Source organism: Poecilia reticulata, chromosome 11 (assembly GCF_904066995.2).
Source record: "Poecilia reticulata chromosome 11, P_reticulata-male-v2, whole genome shotgun sequence".
Taxonomy (NCBI): Eukaryota; Metazoa; Chordata; class Actinopteri; order Cyprinodontiformes; family Poeciliidae; genus Poecilia; species Poecilia reticulata.
In genome coordinates, this window is record NC_088840.1 from 460,107 (window position 1) to 483,427 (window position 23,321).

Sequence of the window (23,321 nt, forward strand, 5' to 3'; positions counted from 1 at the left end):
ACATCTACAGTAGAGGCTTTCATTTATATTTCTGAAAATTATGAACATTTGCCTCACTGTCATACAGTAAGACTCAATAATCTTAGTCCAGGGATCTCCAACTCCAGGGATTGAGGGCCAGTGTCCCATTTAATTCAGGTGTGTTGGACCAGGAACACACCTGAAAGTTACAGGATACCGGACCCCAAGGCCTGGAATCAAAGGAGAGTTGTATGGCTCCTTCATTCTTCAATTTTGGGTTATTTCATCCCCTCCTTACTTTCCACGTTCTTTCTTGAAGCATTCAATGTGCAATAAAGCCTTGAATTTCTCCAAGGCATGGGTGGTGCAAAAGCAACATCTCTGGAAATGATTCTTGCATTGACTAATACAAAAAAAGAAATAAGGTGGTTTAATAAAATATTATTTTCCGGCTTTAAACTGAGAGCAAATAAATTCAGCTTCGCCTAATCCAGGAAATTCTTCAAATAGTTGTATAGTAACATATTATAGAGAGTCGTGAAAGTTCCTGAAATCCCTCCTAAAATCAAAAACACATTGATTTTAGCTCCTGTCGAAGTAACGCCGCTCTCTGTCCACACACAAACAACAGGAGTCCCCCTGACCAATCAAATTTCTCTCCTCTTCACCGCGGAAATTACTGACCAATCAAATATCCGCCTGAGTCTGCTTTAGAAACGAGCAGCCACTCGTTTGTTTGTCTGGTTTTCATGAGTAACTGTCTCACCAATGAGCGTTCCTACTGTTTGCAACGAAGGGATGAGAGTCTGTCGAGGCCCAATCAGCGGGTCAGTGCCGCCTGCCGGTGCCGGGGACTGGTGGTGAAAATCCGCTGCAGCGCGTCAGGGGGACCGGACCGTGAACCCGGAGACGGTACACACCGAGCGAAACGACACACAGGTGAGTCCGAGGACTTGCGCAAGGCCTGGCTTTGGGCAGAGATGTTTTAAAATCTCGACTGTGGAGTTCGAATTGCAGTAGAACGGCTAGTTAGTTGCTGTGTCGGTTTTCTGCCGGTGGATTTGCTGATATGCTATCAGACAATAGAGAGCATTGGCTTTGCTATTTATTGATGCAGGCTGACATTTTTGCGACCAGCTCCGCCGCCTCGAACTGTTCATTTACCTTTAAAGGTATCGAGTCATAGGAAAATGGGTATTGTTGCTTTGACGGCTTCGGTGTTGTGCGTTTGTTTTCTTTTATAATAGCATTGCCAGAGATTTTATGACGTTGTGATGGAATCATTTTTTTTTGGAAAGCTTCCAGTTCTTTTCATTGTTTGATCCAGAGTCTCAAGGGGTTGACCGAAGACTGGAGAAAGAGCTGTACTCATCTAAAAAGCCTACTTAACACTGCCGTTTAAAAGCGCACAGTAATGAATCGAGATGTTTTACATGGTTCATCCAGCTGTACTGCAGGGAGAGGCGGTTTTAAACGCGTCAGGAGGCCCCGAGTCCTGATGGCCCTCGGCAATTAGGAAGAAAAAATTCTAAATGCATCAGCCATTTACGTGGAGACTCAACTAGCTCCATATGCACCTAAATGGCTGCCTGGCGCCTGACGGCATAACCAGCATTTTACAGTAGGGACAAAGCATTACTGAGACCGAGCGAACGTTTGCATCCTAATCGGCGGATTAAGAGCAGTAGGTGATTTCCGAAGTGAAACCCATTTTTGATGCTTTCTGTTATTATTCTGCTATTCATAGTGGCTCATTTAGTGTAGATATTGTGTTGTCCTGCTGCTCTGCTCCACTGGATTTGCATGCATGTGTCTATAGCAATTTGAATGTCACTCTGATTTTTCTGGTATGAGCCATTGTTGATATGCAGCTTATAAAAGTTATATTTCTAAAAAGGTTATCCGTTTGACCAATCTCCAGACTTGCTCTTATTATGTAGATATATTTTTCATGCTTGCCATATTTTCATGAGAAATCTGATCTTGCTCAAAGCTGCTGAATGTAAAATACTAAATCTCATCATTTTAAACATGTACATTTTTATCTTTTCTGATCTTGCTGTTTTTTTGTTGTTTTTCTTTTAAGATTTCTTGTCACCTCTTTAGGACTATATGCCACTAGGCGCTTGTCATCAGAAATAATCACAAATCCTAATTCTGTGCTGACCATGGTACGTACAGTCAGGTCCCTGTACACCCCCCCACCCCCCACCCCACTTCCCGGAGTAATTGGTGGGTCTGTATGAATGAACTGGTGGAAGAGCATGAATGAAGCATCCTTAAAATCTTATTGAGCATTCTCCAGTTCTTTGTGTTCAAATTTTTGCCTTGTGGACTTTTCCCTGTATCTTTATTCTCCTTCATGAAAACAGCTCTTTTAAATGGCATATTCACTCATAAGTTTTGACTATTTGATACAGGTGATTAAAAAGTATTTACACACATAAATTGACCCTAATCAAACTTATTTCAGATGGATGTAAACACTCAGACTAAATATTTTAATACATCAAGCTCTGCTTTGGAGGACATCCAAATATAATGATTTGTGAAGTTTCTGAGATAAAACAGTTTTGTGTTTAAAACAGTTTTTAAAAAATGCAATTGTAAAAAACGCATGTCAATATGTTTCACCTCATCAAAATTGGACAATGATCCGATTTTGATGCTGACTGCCCTCATCTGCCATTTACTTGTTGCTTTTCAACCATGTCCAAAAGACAGATTACTATTAATTATGATCTGTTGACATAAGTTGGTTATAAGGATAAGTTTATTAATTGAGCCACGGCTTGCAACTACAATCTACATGCATTGCAGGTAGATTGTAGTTTTGAGTAGTAAAACATTTACTAATGACTGGTTCACACGGTAAGATTTTAAAATTAGTAGACTTATCCATTGTTTTGTGGACATCAAAACAGTGAAAACGTAATCGTTTGCTAAATGAAACGACAGAACAAAAACTATCACAGTGTAACAAATGTTAATGATGTAAAAAACAACTCGCCTCCATATATTTGCAGCTTCTGCTCGTGCTGTCTCCACTCTTTTATTCAATGCCTTTTATTTTTGTTACGTCTTTTATTGCTAAAAATAAGTTCACAAACTATTGCTATTGTTTCTACATCGTCGGCCATGTTTGTTTACTGTAAATTCATGTGTGGTGGGGTTTTACAGAATTTTGTGTCTGGAATCAATGTTTGTGAGGGAAATGAGTTCATGTGTGGTGTGTTGCTCCTGCCATGTGGCTGGACACCACACAAGATACGATCAAACCTGTTGTACTTAAGATTTGATCAAACTCCTCCTTGGGATTTTGATTGATTGGGTTCAAACTTGGGTCAGTTTGTTCATTAGGGATGACTATTCAGCCATCCCTTATGAACAAACTGACCAACTGACATCATCCAAAGTCATCAAATCGGTGAGTTTTCTTGCATGTTGAAGGCCAGGCCTCAAAGTTTCACATTTTGCCATGAAACACGAAATTATCTACTACACAAAAACTTATAGTGACACCAAACCTTTGGTGATTGATCGCCATAAGGTTCCCTACAATACCCAATGGGCAAATGATGACATCACTTCAGCCATGCCCACTGAGAACAGGAAGTGTAATGTTTTACACTGATCGGTCTCTGTCTGACCCCTTTGACCTAAACAACATGAAAGAGTGTCCAGTAACTGAAGACATGTTGATGCTGGTTTCAACAGTGGTCAAGAGTGTTGGCCACAGCAATGGGATGGCGGTACTGGAACTCACACAGTCGCCGCTAGGCTGCTGCTGCAGCGGCAGTGAGCTGCGAGGGCCACATAAGGCTGCTTGCTGCTTTGATGACAATTCTTCCGTCAAATGAATTGGCTTTTTGAAGGCCTTAACTAGGGATGCATAATATTATTGACATGGTATCGGCAGATATTAGCGTTAAAATTTAATGTACCATTCCATCAAAATAAATCATTGATGTCAGTGATTTATTTATTTTTAAAAGGTGTAGTTTTTATATGACAAGCCACTGACAAGTTGCACTGTTTGAGAGTCATTGTCTCGACCATGTCAATGTACTGAGGATACATAGAGCATACGTCATGATTAAATTTGGCATTAAACATAATGCAATTTGAAAGTGTTGCATCATTTTCAACCTCTTTTTTAGCTTTTGCATTTGGCAGCAGGCTAAATTGACAAAGATGATGCAATATTTTAATTCCACATCAGAGAAAGCCATATAGTTTCAGTAAGTATGTATAGTAAAAAATATCGGTATTGTTATCAGTTATCAGCCAAAGTAGTTTTAGTATATTGGCATATTGGATGTCGACCAAAGATCCAATATCGTGCATCCCTAGTGTCGCGGCCTTCTAGTTTTCAAAAACAAGGTTCCAACAAAGGCCGTGGGTGTTAACAGGTGGTTTCTGATTTGAACGCACTTCCGACTAAACTTGTTTGAAAAAATATATTCTTTATTTCTTGTAAAAAGTAGCGACAAAATAATTACCAAAAATGTCCTATAACTTAGTCAAAAACGATAGTAAACTTAATATGTTTCAAGTACAAAAAATGGAAAGTGTAAGTGGTCAAAAAAATAATTTACCAAAGACCTCCTGTCCACACACCAAACAATGGCTCCACCAAGCACCCGGTGTGTTTTTAATTACTCAAATTAATGGGAGGTTCTAACCAATTTCCAACATAATCTAATCAATTCAAATATACAAATTAACTACAGATTTTGGATCTAAACTTAACTTAAATTCTAACTTCCCAAAATAGAAAACTAAATTAGTAGAAATTACATAAATTGCCACAACACCTAGCGTTAACATATCTGAAAGCTCACGAAACTTTGTGGACACAATCAGGCCTGCATGAAAATGATGTATTTTAATGTCATTGCAAAAATCACAACAAAATGGCTCAACAGCTCCACCAGGCAACTTTCAAAACACCCAGTGCATTGACCTCACTTTATCATAGAGGCATGGAATTTGACACACTAAAGAAAAGTCTCTTGTACCCATGCTCTACATCCAACAGGAAATCGGCCATTTTGGATTGAATTTTGGATTTTCGCCGTTTACAGCCTCTGCATTTGATAGAACTCCTCCTAGAGATTTCAATCAATCAGTTTCAAACTTAGTCAATTTGTTCATAAGGCATGGCTGAATAGTAGTTATCAAACGTGATTTTCTATGTCTCATTACAGATCAGCCCTCAGTACATTGACATGGTCAATTGGTGATATCACCTCAGCCTTTTTCTACTGGATGTCTTACTTTTACTCTTTGATTCATATAAGTGTAAACCTGTGCCAAGTGACATAAAAATACATGATGATGAACACTCAACACTGGCTGTTGGCTGAAACGTGTGGGTGTGGCAGAATGGGAATTTCAGTCTTTCGCCATTTGCAGAGATTGCAAATGATGAAAGATCCTTGAAACTGGGTGTCTAGAACAAGATGACCACTTCACTGGGTTAATGTTGAATGTTAAAGCACTCTAAAGCATATATGCATCATCCAATTTGCACCAAACTGTTTATGAATAACCTTTGTTAACCTATGTAGAGCTCAAGTGTTTTATATTGAAATTTGACTCCATGACGCCCCCTAGGTTATTCTAACAGCTATTTCTCCCTGATGTGTCATCCGGTCTGCTCCAAATTTTTTATGCATCATCATGGAGCACAGCTTCATGTTGTGGTACATTAATGACATGACCAAAGCCCACCCTCTCAGAGAAAATCCTAAACATTAATGGACTACTCATCCTTCATCCTGAATGTGACATAAAATTGAAGCTGTATCCACTAACGATTGATAACGACACATGAGAGTCGTGTCCAAGTTCGAGGGCTGCATCCTTCGAAGGCTGGATTTATAGACGGCTTGCGTTACAGTGCGGCGACAAGGCTTGTCCTAATTCAAAGACTCCTTCAATTGTGGCCTCCAAATGTGTCCTTCTTTTATCCAGATTTGAAGAATGGGTCTGGTGTATTCTTCACAGCCCACTATATCCCGCAATTCATTGCGGGTTTAAATTGAGTGTTCAGGCAAAGCGGCGGTGATGAGTGACAAATTATTTTGCTATATTACACTTATCTGCTCCATTCATCAAGCATGCATCATGCATCACCTAATTGCAATATTGTGCCGACATTTTCAGAGATCTCCCGCTGCATTAACAGCCAAGCTCTCCTCGCCAGCTATTAGCTGGCCAGACGTTCCAGGTTCAGTTTATCAGGAGAGAACGCCTGACTCGAGGCATACAGTTTTTAAAAACTCCTGCTAGCTTTCCCCAATGAGTGGAAGTTAAACACCGATATTATTCATCAGGTAGTATCTAGTTGTAAAGTGTTTGGTTTACTAAAGTATCTAATTTATTCCTGAGCAAATCGGTTTGACTGATTAAAGTTAAGCCTTCAAACGTAAAAATTTGTTTCTATTCAATCATTGTAGGGATGTGCAATACATGTTTGAACCACCAAAAATGTTCAGGGGATCACTTCCTAATGATCCAAAATAAAAATTCAAAAACGTAAATCTGCAACTGACAAAATGTTCTGTTTGGTGTTTTTTAGGGGTGTAGCGATACAATAATCTTCCGATACAATACAATATTCTGACCACGATATAATATGTATCACAATATTTGGCAAACAATACAATTTTCTACGATTCAATGCACTTTTACGATTTTCTGAAAAATTTTAGAAGGACAGAGTGATTTTAGTGACATTTTGTGTTCTATAGACTTGGATTTAATTAACTAAAAACTGATTGAAAGCACCAACTATACAATACCTAACTGATTGGACAGAGTCTAACAGTCTACAGCTGGACAAAATAAATCAAAGGTGCAGTGAGAAAATTAGTTTCTGTCAATTACTTCATGTGGATTTGACATGAAACTCAGAGTTTAAACAGTGATCCAGGAGCTGAGTGAGGAGATTATCAGCCTTTGTAGACTCTCAATATGCAAATGATTGCACTCATGTTTTTCTTTTGGACACTGTGTCTGCATTTTGGAGTAAAAAGTCTTTTGGACTATAGGGAAAAGGATTTTCTACCTTGGCTCCCGGAGTTGGCCGTGGCTGTAAGCTGTTTACTACTAGCTGCTGGGGTAGTGGCTCTGCCTCACCCCAGTAGTGATCGACTTCGTGCAGCTGCGCAGCGCCGCCATTCCCCTCCTTGGATGAGTATCTGCCTCTGACTGCAAAGATCTCATCGTACTCTCAGTCTCTGATACTCTTTGTCAGTTGATAAAAAGAATGATCGATCCGCCATCGTCATCATAGAAATCCTCACTGCGCCGCGGATTCCGGCTGCGGGTTTCCCCTCTTCGTTTTCCAGCTCAAAACACAGCACCGCTGCATGCTGCGCACCCGCTTCGGATGTTATTAACCCATGTGCTGCTTATTCATTCTAAAGGTAGGCCTAATCCTTTTTAAATAGAACAGAAACCACTAAGTTAACAACAAATTATGAAGTGGATGGCAGCAGTCGAACTTTGCATTAATTTCGCGATCTCACTGCTTTTGCCGCTGCTCCGTTCCGCTTCTTTCACGGTTACTTGCGCAACTTCGTTTCTCAGCAACAAAATACAGCCCATCGTTATTGAGTGAAGATTTGAGATTTCTAAAAACAAAAGAATCTAATATTGTGTTTCGTTCTTTACGTTTGGAAGCTCATTCCCTTCCACATAATATGCCAGAAAAGCCAGAAAAATATGGTTTACTAATTTTAGCATAACTCCGGTTTTACTTGGCCTATTAACACAATTTAAAAACTGGTGGGTAGTTTATAATGTGCACTTTAAGCACACGTTGAAAGTGAGACTGGGAGAGTCGGAGTCTTGCTGCTACGCCGTCACAAACCAGACATGTTAAAAAGAGGCTATAAGCCTATGGACCCCATATTGATACTCGCTGATGAAAAATCTATACCTTCCGAGGGTGGGAAGTATCGATGCATATTGTAGAATCGATATAATTATAAAGCCCTAGTGTTTTTACGTACTTTTTTGTGGTAAATGTTTTTGAGGTTTTGTAGTGTTAATTCCTGATGCACTTGAAGTAATCTTTGCTCTGCGTTCCGGGGCTGCTTATTGGTTGTCATGGCAACGAGTCTGCGCGACTTTAAGCTGCCAGACTGGAGAAAAAAATAACATTGTGGCGGATACAATGTATATATTTCACACCAGAATGTATGCTTTTATTTTGAAGGAGAGAAGGTGAGGTGTGAAGTGACCAACGGTTGTGGTTCATTCGATTTTTGGTTTTATGTTGGAAGACATTGAGAATTAAACAAGACGGCGGATACAATGTATATATTTCACACCAGAATGTATGCTTTTATTTTGAAGGAGAGAAGGTGAGGTGTGAAGTGACCAACGGTTGTGGTTCATTCGATTTTTGGTTTTATGTTGGAAGACATTGAGAATTAAACAAGACTCAAATCTTTTTAGTCTTTTTCTGCTGACTTCCACATTGGTGACCCCGAACATCTGACATGTTTTTTAACGGAATCTCACCAGATGCTGCCGCCGCTTCTCCGCCAGCTGTGGTTTCGGACCCAGTTTCTTGCCAGGCGGACATTGCTCCAACCGCCGCTTCTGTTTTTGCTGCCGTTATCAAGCTCCCAGAGTTCTGGCAACACGATCCAGAACCATGTTTCCAACATGTGGAAGCCCAGTTCCATCTCCGTGGGATAACTACAGATGAGACCAAGTACTTCCATGTAGTTGCTGCGTTGGATTCCGTTTCAACACGTCGTCTGATGGGTCTGCTGAGGAACCCACCAACCGCTAACAAATGCGGCGCTCTCAAGGAGAATCTGCTTCGGCTCTACCAACTGTCAGACGCGGAGCGGGCCGATCGCTTGCTCTCTCTGAATGGCTTGGGGGATCGCAAACCCTCCGAGCTGATGGAGAACATGCTGGCATTACTTGGCTTGGGAGATGTTTCTTTCCTTTTTACACATCTGTTTCTGCGCCAGCTTCCCCCACTTGTTCGCACTGCGCTGGCCAGCTCCCCGCTGATCCGGACCAAGGATTATCGCTCCCTGGCTGAAGAAGCGGACCGGATTTTGTTGGCTTCCAGGCACTACAGTGTGAATGCACTTCTACCAGTTGTGACACATGGAGAGTCGGAGCCTTTTGATGCCGTGGCTGCGGTGACAGAGCGACGGAAGGACGACGTTCTCTGTTTCTACCATCGCCGGTTCGGAGTGAAGGCGAAGTGCTGCATTCCTCCGTGTTCGTTCGTGCGTCAGGGAAACGACAGAGTCGGCGCTCGCTAGCAGCTGTGTGTGCCGGCAGCTCGGACAAGCTTTTCAGCTCGGCGTCCCGAGACGCCGTCTCGGGACGGCGTTTCCTGGTGGACTCGGGTGCACAGCGGAGCATCATGCCAGTTTCGTCAGCGGACGTTTTGTGCAAAAGTAACGGACCGCCACTGGACGCGGCTAACGGCACCCCGATTCGCACTTTTGGCTCGAGGTTGGTGACTGTGTGTTTCAACGGACGTCAGTTTCAGTGGGACTTTGTGATAGCTTCTGTGTCTTTACCTATTTTGGGTGCAGATTTTTTGTGTGCTTTTAGGTTATTGGTGCATTTTGCTAATAGCTGCTTAATAGATGCTGTGTCTTTTGATACATACCCCTGTAAACTTGGCGGTCCCAGCCAACGACCTCTCGCCAACATGCTTGCCACAGGTGATGAGTATCAGCGTCTGTTAGCAGAGTTCGCATCTTTAACGGTTCCCACATTTTCTGCTACCGTGGCTAAGCATGGAGTGGAGCATTGTATAACTACAGTCGGTCCACCGGTTTTTGCGCAGCGCGCCGCCTAGACACCGCTAAGTTAGCGATAGCAAAGGAGGAGTTTGCAAACATGGAGCGTCTTGGCATTGTACGGCGCTCCAAAAGTCCATGGGCATCTCCATTGCACATGGTTCCCAAAGCAGACGGGGGTTGGCGACCCTGTGGGGATTTTCGGCGCCTTAACAACGCAACCAGTAATGACAGGTACCCAATTCCTCACATTCAGGACTTTTTTGCCCGCCTGGCTGGAGCAACCGTGTTCTCTCAGGTGGACTTGGTGCGAGGCTACCATCAGGTTCCAGTCCATCCTTTAGATGTACCCAAAACTGCAGTTATCACGCCTTTTGGTCTTTTTGAGTTTTTACAGATGCCCTTCGGTCTTAAAGGCGCAGCGCAGACTTTCCAGCGGCTTATGGATTCGGTCCTGCAGGGTATGCCGTTTTTGTTCGTCTATTTGGACGACATATTGGTGGCTAGTCCCTCTGCGGAAGAACACATGGTGCACCTTCGGCAGCTGTTTGTTGGGCTCAGTGAACATGGCCTGATCGTGAACCCAGCTAAATGCCAATTTGGACTGCCTGCTGTTGAGTTTCTGGGACACAAAGTGTCTTCTCAAGGGGCTGTTCCCCTGCCTGCAAAGGTTGAAGCAGTTTCCGATTTTCCCCGCCCTCCCTCAGTGAAGCCCCTGCAGGAGTTTTTGGGTATGATTAACTTTTATAACCGTTTCATCCCACGGGCAGCTCACCTCATGCACCCCTTGTATGAGGCACTTAGAGGCAAAAAAGGGACCAGCAGATTGAGTGGACCCCGAGAGAGTGCAGGCATTCGATGATGCCAAGAAGGCCTTGGCTAATGCTGCGCTTTGGCCCATCCATCTCCAGTTGCTCCTGTGGCTCTAACAACTGACGCCTCTGATTATGCAGTTGGGCAGTTTGTGAGCAATGGGTAGATGGTGCCTGGCAACCCTCGCTTTTTTTAGCAGGAAACTCCGGGATGCTGAAAAAAATATAGCACCTTTGACAGGGAACTGCTTGCCCTTTTTCTGGCAACACGCCATTTCCGCTTCATGTTGGAGGGCAGGGACTTTACTGCTTTTGTTGACCACAAGCCTCTCACTTTTGCTATGGCAAAAGTTTCTGAACCGTGGTCGGCTCGGCAACAGCGGCATTTATCTGCCATTTCAGAGTTCACTACTGACATTCAGCATGTAGCTGGCAAGAATAATCTGGTGGCTGACTGTCTGTCCAGACCAAGGGTTGCTTCTGTGCATTTAGGTGTGGACTACCTCGCCATGGCCACAGACCAACTGACCGACCCAGATATTCTGGCCTTTAAAGCAGCTGAATCCAGTTTGCATTTAGAGGAGGTCTCCTTTCATGAGTGTGGCACAACCCTTCTTTGCGATGTCTCGACTGGCAAACCTCGGCCTTTGGTCCCTTCTAGTTGGCGTCGGCGGGTTTTTGAGGCAGTTCATTCCCTTTCACACCCAGGCGTCAAAGCTTCTGTTAAACTGGTAGGGCAAAGTTTGTGTGCCGGGACTCCGTAAAGATGTACGGACATGGGCGGTTTCCTGTTTGGCTTGCCAGCGTGCCAAGGTCCAACGGCATACTAAGGCTCCACTGGAGCACTTTCCTGTTCCGCAACGGAAGTTTGAACATGTGCATGTGGACTTAGTGGGGCCGCTTCCACCTTCCAGAGGTTTTACGTATCTCCTGACGATGGTGGACAGAACTACTCGATAGCCGGAAGCAGTTCCGCTGTCATCAACCACTTCAGCTGATGTGGCTCGAGCATTTATCTCCTCCTGGGTGTCCCGGTTTGGTGTGCCATTGGATTTGACCTCTGACAGAGGTCCCCAGTTCACTTCAGAGTTGTGGACTACAGTTGCAGAGAGCCTTGGGGTTAAACTCCACCGTACTGCTGCCTACCATCCGCAGGCCAATGGTCTTTGTGAGAGGTTCCATCGCACAATGAAGGCTGCATTGCGGGCCTCATTGGTAGATAATAGTTGGATAGATCGCATGCCTTGGGTTTTGTTGGGCCTGCGTTCGGTCCCAAAAGAGGACCTGCGGTTTTCTTCAGCTGAGTTGGTCCTGGGCCAGCCCTTGCGGGTACCAGGGGAATTTCTTCCGGGTCCGTCGGGTTCGGTTGATTCCCAGGGAAATAAAACGGTTCTAAATGGGGAATCTAGATCTTTTGCCCCATTAGCAGCCCATCACTGCCTTCCACAGGTGTTTGTGCCAAAGGACCTAATGTCTGCTGAGTATGTATTTATCCGCCATGACTCACACCGCTCACCACTTCAGCCTCCTTACGATGGTCCATTCCATGTTTTGGAGAGGGGACCTAAAGATTTTTTGGTGGAGTTGGGGGGGTAATCAGGAGAGTATTTCTGTGGACCGTCTGAAGCCAGCTCACATGTTACCAGGTGACCCAATTGAGTTGGCTCAACCACCGCGCCGTGGTCGTCCCCCAGTGTCTTTACCCACTCTTCCAGGTCCTTCCCTAACAGCTGATTTGTTCCCCTCAGGTGGACAGTTCAGTAACAGACGATCTGGAGAGTCTTTTTCACTTTCAACCCCTGTTCCGGTGAAGAGAAGCCGTGGTGACCGACTTATTAAGCTCCCTAGCCGTTACCGTTAGGTAGTTCAATTGTTTTGTTTGTCACTGCTGTTTGGTTTTTCCGTTGTGTGTCTGTTTTCTTTATATACTTGTAATGTTGTTTTGCATGTTATGGGTTTTTGTGTTTGTGACATTCTGTGTGTTCAGGGGGGGCCTGTGTGGCGGATACAATGTATATATTTCACACCAGAATGTATGCTTTTATTTTGAAGGAGAGAAGGTGAGGTGTGAAGTGACCAACGGTTGTGGTTCATTCCATTTTTGGTTTTATGTTGGAAGACATTGAGAATTAAACAAGACTCAAATCTTTTTCGTCTTTTTCTGCTGACTTCCACAACATAACCACCCGTTTTTATACATTTTCCCCTGGACAAATTGCATCATTTGTTTATAGAGCGTGGCAATATTTCGAGCAATCATCAAGTAGAATGAAATATTTGGGTGATTCCTTTTTTGCGGCAACATTTTGCTTTTGGAAAAAAAAAAAAATTATTTAATTTTTAAATATTGTGTTACAACACTGATATGTTTAACAATAAGAAATTAATAATGGGCAAGCTCAGGATTGGATAAATTAATAATTACAGGTGTTTTTTTTTCACCATTATCTCTGAATGTGTTCCACCCTGTTAGTGACATATAAACCACAAATGGTTAAACATGTAAATTTTGAAAAAAATGTCTTTTTCTTAAAAAGAGTGTGTCCCTTTTACTATATAATGTTTTATTTTTGAAATTGTAACGCATGATGTAGTTGCGAATCATTTATGTCTTTATTGTAAAAAAAAAAACAAAAAAAAAACTTTTTTTACTCATTACTGACAGCATAGAAAATATTGGTAATTTTAAAAACTTATACCAATATGTGCATTTATTGGTCTTCAATTCCCAACATGCCACAGAAAGATTCACAGTACTTAATGTTTCTGCAACAAATTTAATAAAAACATGTGTGGAATGTAAAATCACATGGTGGATTGTCCCATAACAGGGTGGAAAATCAATGTCTTCGATTCCAAAATCTGACGATTTTCATCATTGGTTGCAGGATTGCCTCTTACAAGTCAAAGTATAGGCAGAGTGTTTGTCCTGGCTCTATTTGGGAAAAACAGGTGATATCCCTGTAGTGGATTTTCCCATGATAGGAACTCGGTGTTCCCTTCACAGGAGTCAATGGGGGCAATTAGTGAAATGGAAACAGACAAATGGCAAAGACATCTGTTAATACCTCAGATTACTCTGCAGCTCTATTCCATCATCTGAAATTTTTTTATTTTACTTAAAATGATTACTTTTCACCCTAATTTCCACCTTGTTTTCGAACTAATCTACCTGTAGCTCTTTATGTGGTCAACATTTAGCTAGCCTACCTTCAACTGAATAACAAACCTTTAATGACTAAATCTAATGTAATGTTCTTTTAAATTCTACTGAATAAACATTTTACATGTATAATATGAAGAAAATATCAAATAAGAAAAATGGTTTAAACAGATTCAATTGCATATTAAAATAAGGTTTAGTCCAGTCATTCAACTTATTGAAGAAAAACATAAAAAACATATATATATTATAGTTTAAACTTCATGAGGAAGTCTATTCCATTGCACTGCGGACACAATGAAATTGAGCATGTCGGTCATCAAAAAGGTGTGTGAAGAACCAAATAATATTTAAAAGGCATTTAATTTAAATTTGAATAATGGCAAACATCTAAATGTATAATTAAAATACTTTGTTGTAAATATTTGGCACATTTTACAAAAATAATTGTAAGCAAAACATGGGGACATGGAATGTTGGCGCAAAAGAAGAATCACCCATTTCAGAAAACATGGGAGCCAAAGCTAGTTAAATTTTAAACTGTGGCTCCTACAGTGACAATTAAGTAAAATTTAATTGGCCAATATAAAACAGAAATTTGCTTAGTCATTTCTTGTATCTTTACAGAGAAACCAAACAACAGATTTATTTGCAGAGAGAAAATATATTTTTACATATAAAAAACATCAGCATCTCAGCTTTATAGAATCCAGTGACACCGATGGTCACTCTACTCACCAACTTCTCCAACCAGACCTTAAAAAGGTTTTGTGTCTTTAATGTATTAAAGACACATGATATCTCATCTGCTATGTGTAATTCAGCAGGACAAAGGTTTTGCCAACCAACTGAGGGTCAGCTGTGGAGTCAGAATCACATAATTGAAAAATACAAAGTTTGCACTGACAAGGATTTATTTGATTTACACAGAAGTTGCTTATTCTGCTTTTGAAATGTTTAATAACATTTTGATTGTTACAGAATGTCATGTTGTTGATGTTTTTAGCACTTGATAAAATCAGACAAAAAGTATTACTGAATTGTGAAACTGTTTTCATCTGTAGGCAAGCATTGAGCAAATACAAGCATAAATTAGAATATGACTGAAAAGTTCCTTTGTCAGTAATTCCATCACCAAGTGAAAGACGTATAGATTAATTAGATCCGTTTTAACATTTATATTTTGTAGTATGTTTAATACCTGCTAAAAGGTTATTTACTAAAGGTACTATTAATAAGACAACCCTGATCAGGACGTATATCCCCCACCTCCTCCTCGTTCCCACCAACTTGCAACACAAAGTTACACCCTTGCCTTCGGGGGATGCATACCCTGAATTCAGACACAGCTGAGATGTATCAAACCCTACAGGAAGTCCTCGCCAATCCTTTGCCACAAAAGAGGAAGTGACAATAACTCCCTTCTGAAAGGTTGAGTTTCAGCCAAACTTTTAAGACATGCTACTGGACTCTTACTGCACTGGATTGAAGGCTATTTGGAATATTTGCCAAATGCGCTCAGGGGACAGGCAAAAGAATGGCATGAGAGCGATAATGATGGTGACTGGGTGGTGATGCCGCTGGTGCCCTGGTCGCCACAAGGCGGGAGCAGCGCTGAGCTGTGAGGGCCGTATGAGGTTACTTGCAGCTATAATTGAAGTTCTGCCTGTCTTGCCAAAATTTGCTTTCATGAAAACTTAAGAAGGGGGAACCAATAACAAAGACACAAACCTTGAAATTGGGTGTCTAGAACAAGATAACCACTTCACTGGGTTAATGTTGAACGTTGGTATTTTGGGGAGCTGATGTGAGAGACATCAAATTTATTAGTCACATATGAACATGCTGTTACCATTTGTATATTATTGTTCACAGGTACCCCACACAATTTGTTTTGTTTATCTCCTTTTTTACGCAGACAATTCCAGACGTCATCTGTGCCGGATCTCAGCAACACTCATTTATTCTTTTTTCTTTTTTTTTTTAAAATATAGTATACATGCAGTGGTGGAGAAAGTACTCAAAAAAATTACTTAAGTAAAAGTACAAATACACAGACAAAAATGTACTTAAGTAAAAGTCAAAGTACCACATTAACATTTTACTTAAGTAAAAGTAAAAAGGTACTGGCTTTTAAAAATACTTGAGTATTAAAAGTAAAAGTACTTAGTGATTAGGCAATGCATTCAGCAATATCATTAAGTGAACCAATCGTATTTAATTTTAATACATCAGAAATGTGCCATTTTAATGAACAATGCCACAGATAAAGCATGTTTTATTGAGTTTACTCTGTAACATAATTTAGACTTAGATATGTGATTCTATGCATCATAATTTCAGGGATGGAAACATCTTGTCTCCTGTCCTAACATAACATGAACTTCACTTTTTTTGCCACACATTTATTTTGAAAGAAATCCAACTGGCAGAGGAGGACATGGAACCAAGGAGCCTCGTAGCAGAGTTGTAGTCTAGACCACCGAACCCAAGACCAAATCAAAACCAGCACCCCATGCTACATGACAATAAAATTTAGTGCACCTATCAAAACTGCTTCTCAAATTGATCTGAAAGATTCACTTTCCCATAAAAACACCTAGATATTAAATACTTATAGCTGAAATAAATTTAACCAGTGACGATTCAAACTCTTCTTCATTCTGTTTTGCTTTCATCTATGTGCCACAATACACAGAGGTCTCCTGCCATCCCTAAAAGAAATAACACCCTGGGCGGTTGCCCATACTGCCCATGTCAGAAATAATAATTGTCTGCACCATTAAACATAGCAATTAACAACGCTCAACTATGAACACTGTCCAAGGCCCAATAAGCAAGAAATAACCAAGCAGAAGGAGTACCATGACTGTTCTCATCCTCCCTCCTGCTGCAACGTCTGCCACCATGACAGGTGACGAAAACAAAGAGCAATGAGCATGCTCTGCGTTCCTACGTTCTTGTTTTATTTATTCGCCAATTAAATATAAAGATTAAAGATATTTTAATGAAATGGCTACTGCAGTACGCAGAGCATTACAAGAACAAAGAACGGCTCTCAGTGAGGCTTCAGTCCTATAGGACTTAGTCAAGATCCGTCCAGAAGAATCGGATCGTCCATGAATGTCATATCACTATATTGCACTTTGGTCACAGCGTTGTCCCATATATGCAACACCTCAGTCAACATCTCCACACAGTAATTCAGCGCATGAGTGACAACTTTTTTTCATCAGATGCAATATGTGTTTCAGTAAATACAGCTAGCTTTGCTAGCATCACGTCCAGGGAGCTTACCTTTCTTTAAGCTTTCCTTCCAGGTGACGTTAAAAATTGGACAAAGTCCCCACCGTCTGTGAAAGCGAAGCGCTGCTGATTTTACATGTTGCCATATCTTATGATTTATGCAGCTATTATATTACTGACGCTCAGAGGAAACCACTGCGCATGTCTTGGAGCTCCGCGTGCGAGTAAAGGTGGAGCTGATGGGTGACAACAGACACTACGTCACGTTATTGCTTGGATTTTACGGCGCCACCTTCAGTCCCTGAACTTCACATTTTAACGGAAAAAAAGAGCAACGCGACTTGGATGTAACGAGTAACGCGACACTTTTGTAGAAATGTAGTGAAGTAGAAAGTACAGATACTTACTGTAAAATGTAGTGGAGTAAAAGTATAAAGTATCCATTATTAAATCTACTTAAGTACAGATACACGGAAATTGTACTTAAGTACAGTTCCCACCACTGTATACATGGGACCATTTATGCTGTCTAATATCCCGCAGATTTGCTTTGATCACTTCATAAGCCGTAAGAACATTTTCAAGTGTTTCTAGAAATAACCAAACTGTAACGCTGTGAATCAATGGTTGCTGCAAAAATGTGCTTTTTTTTGTAGGCAAACCTACAGATTTGTCAATTTTCATAAGATGTGATGACTTGATTTTTGTTGTGCGTCAGTGGCAGGGCATGAAGCACTTAGGCTTTTTTGTATATTTTTACCGTTGCCATATATGCACCAGGACTACAGCTGCTGCTGGCAGAACAGTAAGGGCTGCCATCAAAAAAAGATCCATTTAAAAAAAAAAAAGCAGATATCCATGCAGCGTTATTGTTGGATGATTTTCTGTGTGCTCTCTATGTGCTGGTGGTATGGGGTGTGTTGCCTCAATGACATGATAGGGGAAGCAATGCTTGTTTCAGCAGTGTCATTATGCACTTATTAAACAGCTTGATTAAAATATGTGGGAACAGCAGATAGGTGGACAGATAAGAATGTGGCAGAACAAGTTCAACAGAGTCCAAGCAGAATGTAGCTTTGGTGATCACTGAGTAAAAAACTTGCAGAGGAGCACGTTTAGGCAATCAGGGTTTCCTCCAGAGAATTTAGCAAGTCCTCCAGACTTGCTGAGGCGCAACAGCGCTGTTGCATGCGCCCTGAGGCATGCAACAGCGCTGCACCAGTGGTTAACTGCCGTCCAATGTGCTTTTGTATTAAAAGATGTTAAGTTGACGAGAAATGTAAAATATTACTGGGTAACTACATGTCACTGGAAGACATTGCAGACAATACTTAAACCCACAACTATAGAATCTTAAAAGCAACAAATAAAAAAATACAATTAAAATAAACAATTATTTGCACTTCTCCTAAATCCAAATGATCAGTTAGCGGATCTAAAAACAATGCAGTGAAATTGCGACAGACTGGCGACCTGTCCAGGGTGTACCCCGCGTCTCGCCCAAAACGTTCGCTGGAGAAAGGCACCGGCATCTCTCCCGACCCCACTAGGGATAATGGATGGATGGATAAGTAGAACTCTATTTAATCTATTTATATTTAATCCTTCTTAAACTTTTAGCATAATATTAACACAAGTTATTTTATTTCCTTTAGCTACAAATTCAGTCTGTGGTTTGCTGCATGCGTTCAGATAACCTTTTATCCTGCATTCCCACCACCAATCTGAATCAATTTATCATGTAGCGCTCCATAACTGTAATGTTCTGCTAACGGATACAGTGAAGTAACAAAGGCATCTACGGTTTCATACTCCTCTTGTTAGCGCATGTTAAACCTGGCTCGCTCATAAATGACATTTTTCTTGACAACGAAGAAAACTTGGAAACCATCACCTTGGTATGTGTTTCTTTGCCCATCTGGTAATGCCAGACCCCGCAGAACGTCATCTGCCTCATCTTCCATACAATAAATGAGCGTGTTGACCTGGAGTTTTCCTCAGAACTAGAGTTCAGGTTACTTGCCACACAAAACCGTTCGAATCGTCGTATTCACTTGGCCCACTCCTGCAAGCCGCGGCTGGATGCTGAACGTTACACATGGACCAGCAGAAACGACTCTCTCTGCGTTGTCATCAGCCATGTCTCCGGTAGCCAAATAGAGTTGCAGCCTCATGATATGTTACAGCACTCCTGACACCATGACGTATTATTGAAAAGAGTGCGCTGAGTCGAACTGTTTGTGATTAGTTTATTCAGTATCAACAAACTTCCAGCATGGGCATCATCATAACAATCAGCGTCACCTGTACTACCTGAGCCCAATGCTCCTTTATGATGTCATCACAGGTGGCCATTTGTAGTTTTTAACCATACTTGACATTAACACCACAACAGACAAATTAGTTTTTAGGAGTTTGTGTGGAGAGACCTTTGATGTATGTTGACATGAAGTCCTTAGTGCAATTATTCTGCTCTTTGTCTCAAACTGCACATTCACTCATCTACCCAAAAATAGGTGTCTTATTATAAATATCGTCCTACTCTCTTATCAGTACCATTTACCTTAACTTAAACTCCCCATATCTCAGGCAACAACAGAACAGGAATTGATTAGTGGTATGGCTTAAAATAGACGACTGGTTGTCATAACGACATTCACAATGATCTGTTGTCTAATGTAATAATAAAGCTGCGACTCTCACTTTGCCCGTTTTGTGGAAAGTGTGTATTGCCTTATAAAGTGGCAGTTTAAAGACAAGTAAATGTATGTTAGTCTATACTTAACTCATGTTTTATCTTGGCTGACAACAAAACCTGTTAACTCAAATTATGCTCATTCAAAAGAGGGACTTTGAAATGTCTTACAAAAATCAAAACATTTTCCAGTCTTCTTTCTTTGCACAAGTTTGTGCAAATAAAATTCTCATTCTTAAAGAGGTATGAGGAGAGAAAATTTTGTTAAACTGTTTTAATCTTCGGTCATGTTATGTTATTCTCTCATCAAAAACATTCATGTGACTTTGATTCTTTCACGCATGTTTGAGAAATAATGTAATAAAATGTTGTTTATAACCCTATGTAAAGCTCAAAGTTCTACAGAATTACAGTAAAACTTATTAAATATTACTCATAAATCTTTAGGCAAATCATTTTTCTTAGGAACAAGAATATTTTCAGGTTTTTTTTAACTTTATTTTCAGTAACTTATACAAATGTATACACATGTACACGTTTGTTACATCTCACATTTCGCATCTTATTTATTTATTGATGGAGGAAAAAAGCAAACAAATACATTTGCCTCAGATAAACATTAGCCTCATTAAGCGAAGCAAATATTCATTAACATCCATAAATATATAAATCCACAATAATTACAGTGAAAGGGAGAAAAGTAAGCGTAATCAAAATAAAGACTAAAGTAATAAAAGTACATAATAATAATAATACAAAATAAACTGAAAATGTATGGACGTAAGTAAATAAAGGTGTCAAGGTTACAATATGAATCTAGTTGCAAGTTTCCACTTGGATTCAAACGTCTCCATTTTAAGTTGTAGTTTTGATGTTTTGTTCTCCATAATGTAGACCTTTTTAATTCTGTCTCTCCACTGTTTAATACTGGAATGTTGTGGTCTTAACCAAGCACATGTAATACACTTCTTCAGAATCAGAAGCAAGACTCTAATCAAGTATTTATTGTCTTTGTCGATCATATCCAAGGAAATTATTCCTGAAATATACAGATGGGTCCAAATCTAAATAAATGCCTAAAATACTTTTTATATCTGCACATTTTTCCAAAACTCGGCCAACTTGGACAATCTCAAAATATGAGTAAAGTCTCCTGCCTTTCCACAATTTTTCCAACAAAGCCGAGATATTTTTAGATGTGGTAATTGGAGAATTAAAATAACGCATCTTAACTTTCCAGTCGAACTCCCTCCATGACGGGCTGTTAATTTGTGTCCAGAGCTAAATGTTTCTTCCGATCCTTATCTGCTATTATTATATTAGCTTCCAGTTCCCACTTCTCCTTAATCTCCCTATTGTTAACATTTGATTCATTTTGTAGGCTTTTGTTTTGAGATCAGGCCTTTTTTTGGTTCACCTTTGCTACTGATAATAGAATTTTTTCAGTCTTTGTCATATCTGTTGAAATTTTCTGCCATTCACTATGATTCTGGAGATAATGTCTAAGTTGCAGATATCTATAAAAATCAGTTTTTGTAGATTAAATTCCCGTTGAATTTGTTAAAAGATTTAATTGTTGACCCTTTAAAAAGCTGTACTATAAATACCAGCCCTCTGATTGTTCATCTCTCAAACTCTGCATCCATAGTAGCTGGGCTAAAATCTGAATTTTTAGCAATTTTTGATATAGAGTCAGGTAAATTTAATTTCTTTTTTAATCTTGACCAAATATTGTTCCTAAATCCTGTTATTTGGAATCCTGAGATTTTTTTTTTACCATCTTTGTTGTAAACTGTAATGTATCTAGAGCAGTGGTTCTTAACCTGGGTTCGATCGAACCCCAGGGGTTCGATGAGTCGGTCTTAGGGGTTCGGCGGAGCCTCTGCCGCGGAGGTAAAGACACACTTGTGTAAAGTCGTGATGACGCCCCGCTTTGCCATCACTTGCTGCAGAGGATCACGTTACATTGCTTAGCCAATCAAAGCTGCGGAGGAGCACTGATTGAAGGAGTTTCACTCTCAGCATGGATTTGAACTTTTGTCTTTAATTACTTCAGCAAAACTCACCGTTTTTACCAAATTCTATAGTCTAAATCTGCTCCTTAGTCGCATCTTTTCGGGGTTGGTACTGCCTCTAGTGGTGTGGGGGTGGTTACACAGCTAATATAATTACATTGCTAAATCAGAATACTGCAAAGTATTTTGTGTGTTGTTGGAATAAGAAGGGTCCGGTGAATGCGCATATGTAACTGGGGGGTTCAGTACCTCAAAAAAGGTTAAGAACCACTGATCCAGAGACAGAGTTGGGTAGGCCCTTTGCTCCATATCTACCCATATTGTCTCCTGATTCTTTGCTAACCTTAGGATTAGGGCTCTCAGTTGAACAGCCCAGTAATAGTTCCTTAATTCAGGTAAACCTAGCCCTCCATTATTCTTTGAGTTTTTGAGTTTAATTCTTGTCTTTTTATTTTACCATACAAACCTTGATATTCTGTTATCCAGCTCTGTTAAAAAGGAGTTGGGAATGGAAACTGGGAGTGATTGGAATACAAATAATCTTGGCAAGACATTCATTCTAATTAATTCTACCCTTCCACCTAGGGTCAGTGGTAGAATCTCCTATCTTTCTAGGTCTTTTATCATTTCCTTAATCAGCTTTTCATAGTTTGCTTTGAATAACTGAAATTTGAGGTGTGATGCCCAGGTATCTGAACCCTTTATTGGTCCATTTGAATTTTACTTTTTCTTTTAGGCATTCACCAGATAACATTGCTACCGATTTACTTTCATTAGTCGTATATCCAGACATATTCCTGTACTCTTTAAGACTTTCTAGTAGAGCTGGTACTGACCAGAGTGGTTCTGTTAATACTACTAATAAATCATCTGCAAACAATTATATTTTATGTTCCACCTCTCCCTCATCTCCTATTCCCTGAATTTGTTTATTTTGTCTTATTGGTTCTGCCACCGGTTTAATATAATAGTAATGGACTCAGACAATCCCCCTGTCTAACTCCTCTCATGAGATCAAGAGAGGAGTTAGTTAGTTAGTTAGTTTAGTTAGTTGGGTATTGCTCGAATTAATGAGCAATCCCCATTAATTCAAATCAGGATTTGGGATTTTTATAAATTATTTTCACCCATTCAACAAATTGCTGTGAAAACCCAAGGGCTAGTAATGTTTGATATAAAAAAAACATTTTATAAGCCCTGTTAAAAGCCTTTTGGGCATCTACTAATCTAATCGAGAGGGAAGGTTGTGATTTAAGTTTGGTATGTGACATTACATTCAGTGTTCTTCTAATGTTGTTTGCTCTCTGCCTGCCAGGAATAAAGCCTGTTTGGTCTGGTTTAATAAATTTAGCTATATATTTTTGCATTTTTTTTTGCCAATATGTTGGTATGTTTAAGTCATTGCATAGCAAGCTCACGGGTCTATAGCCTTCACACATAGTTGAGTCTTTACCATCTTTATGTGTTACAGATATAATGACTTGAGACCATGTTTTAGGGGGGTCCCCCACTGTTAGTGCGCAGTTAAATACCTTACATAACACTGGCGTTAGTTCTTTAAATGTTTTGTAAAACTCCTGTGGCATTCCGTCTGTCCCCAAGGATTTGTTGTTTTTGAGGTTTTTAATAACATTC

The 23,321-nt window shown here is 40.3% G+C and overlaps 1 protein-coding gene across 2 annotated transcripts in view; it reads left to right on the top strand.

Annotated features, from left to right (window-relative positions):
* Window positions 1–690: 690 nt before the first annotated feature.
* The window catches only part of gatad2b (GATA zinc finger domain containing 2B), a 74,583-nt gene continuing 51,952 nt past the window's right edge, over window positions 691–23,321 (top strand). Inside the window, exon 1 of one of the 2 annotated variants that reach the window (XM_008421573.3) lies at window positions 691–900. The gene's annotated coding sequence lies outside the window, so the exon portion shown is untranslated. The remainder of the gene's footprint in view (window positions 901–23,321) is intronic. The other variant, XM_008421572.3, reaches the window with a different exon arrangement.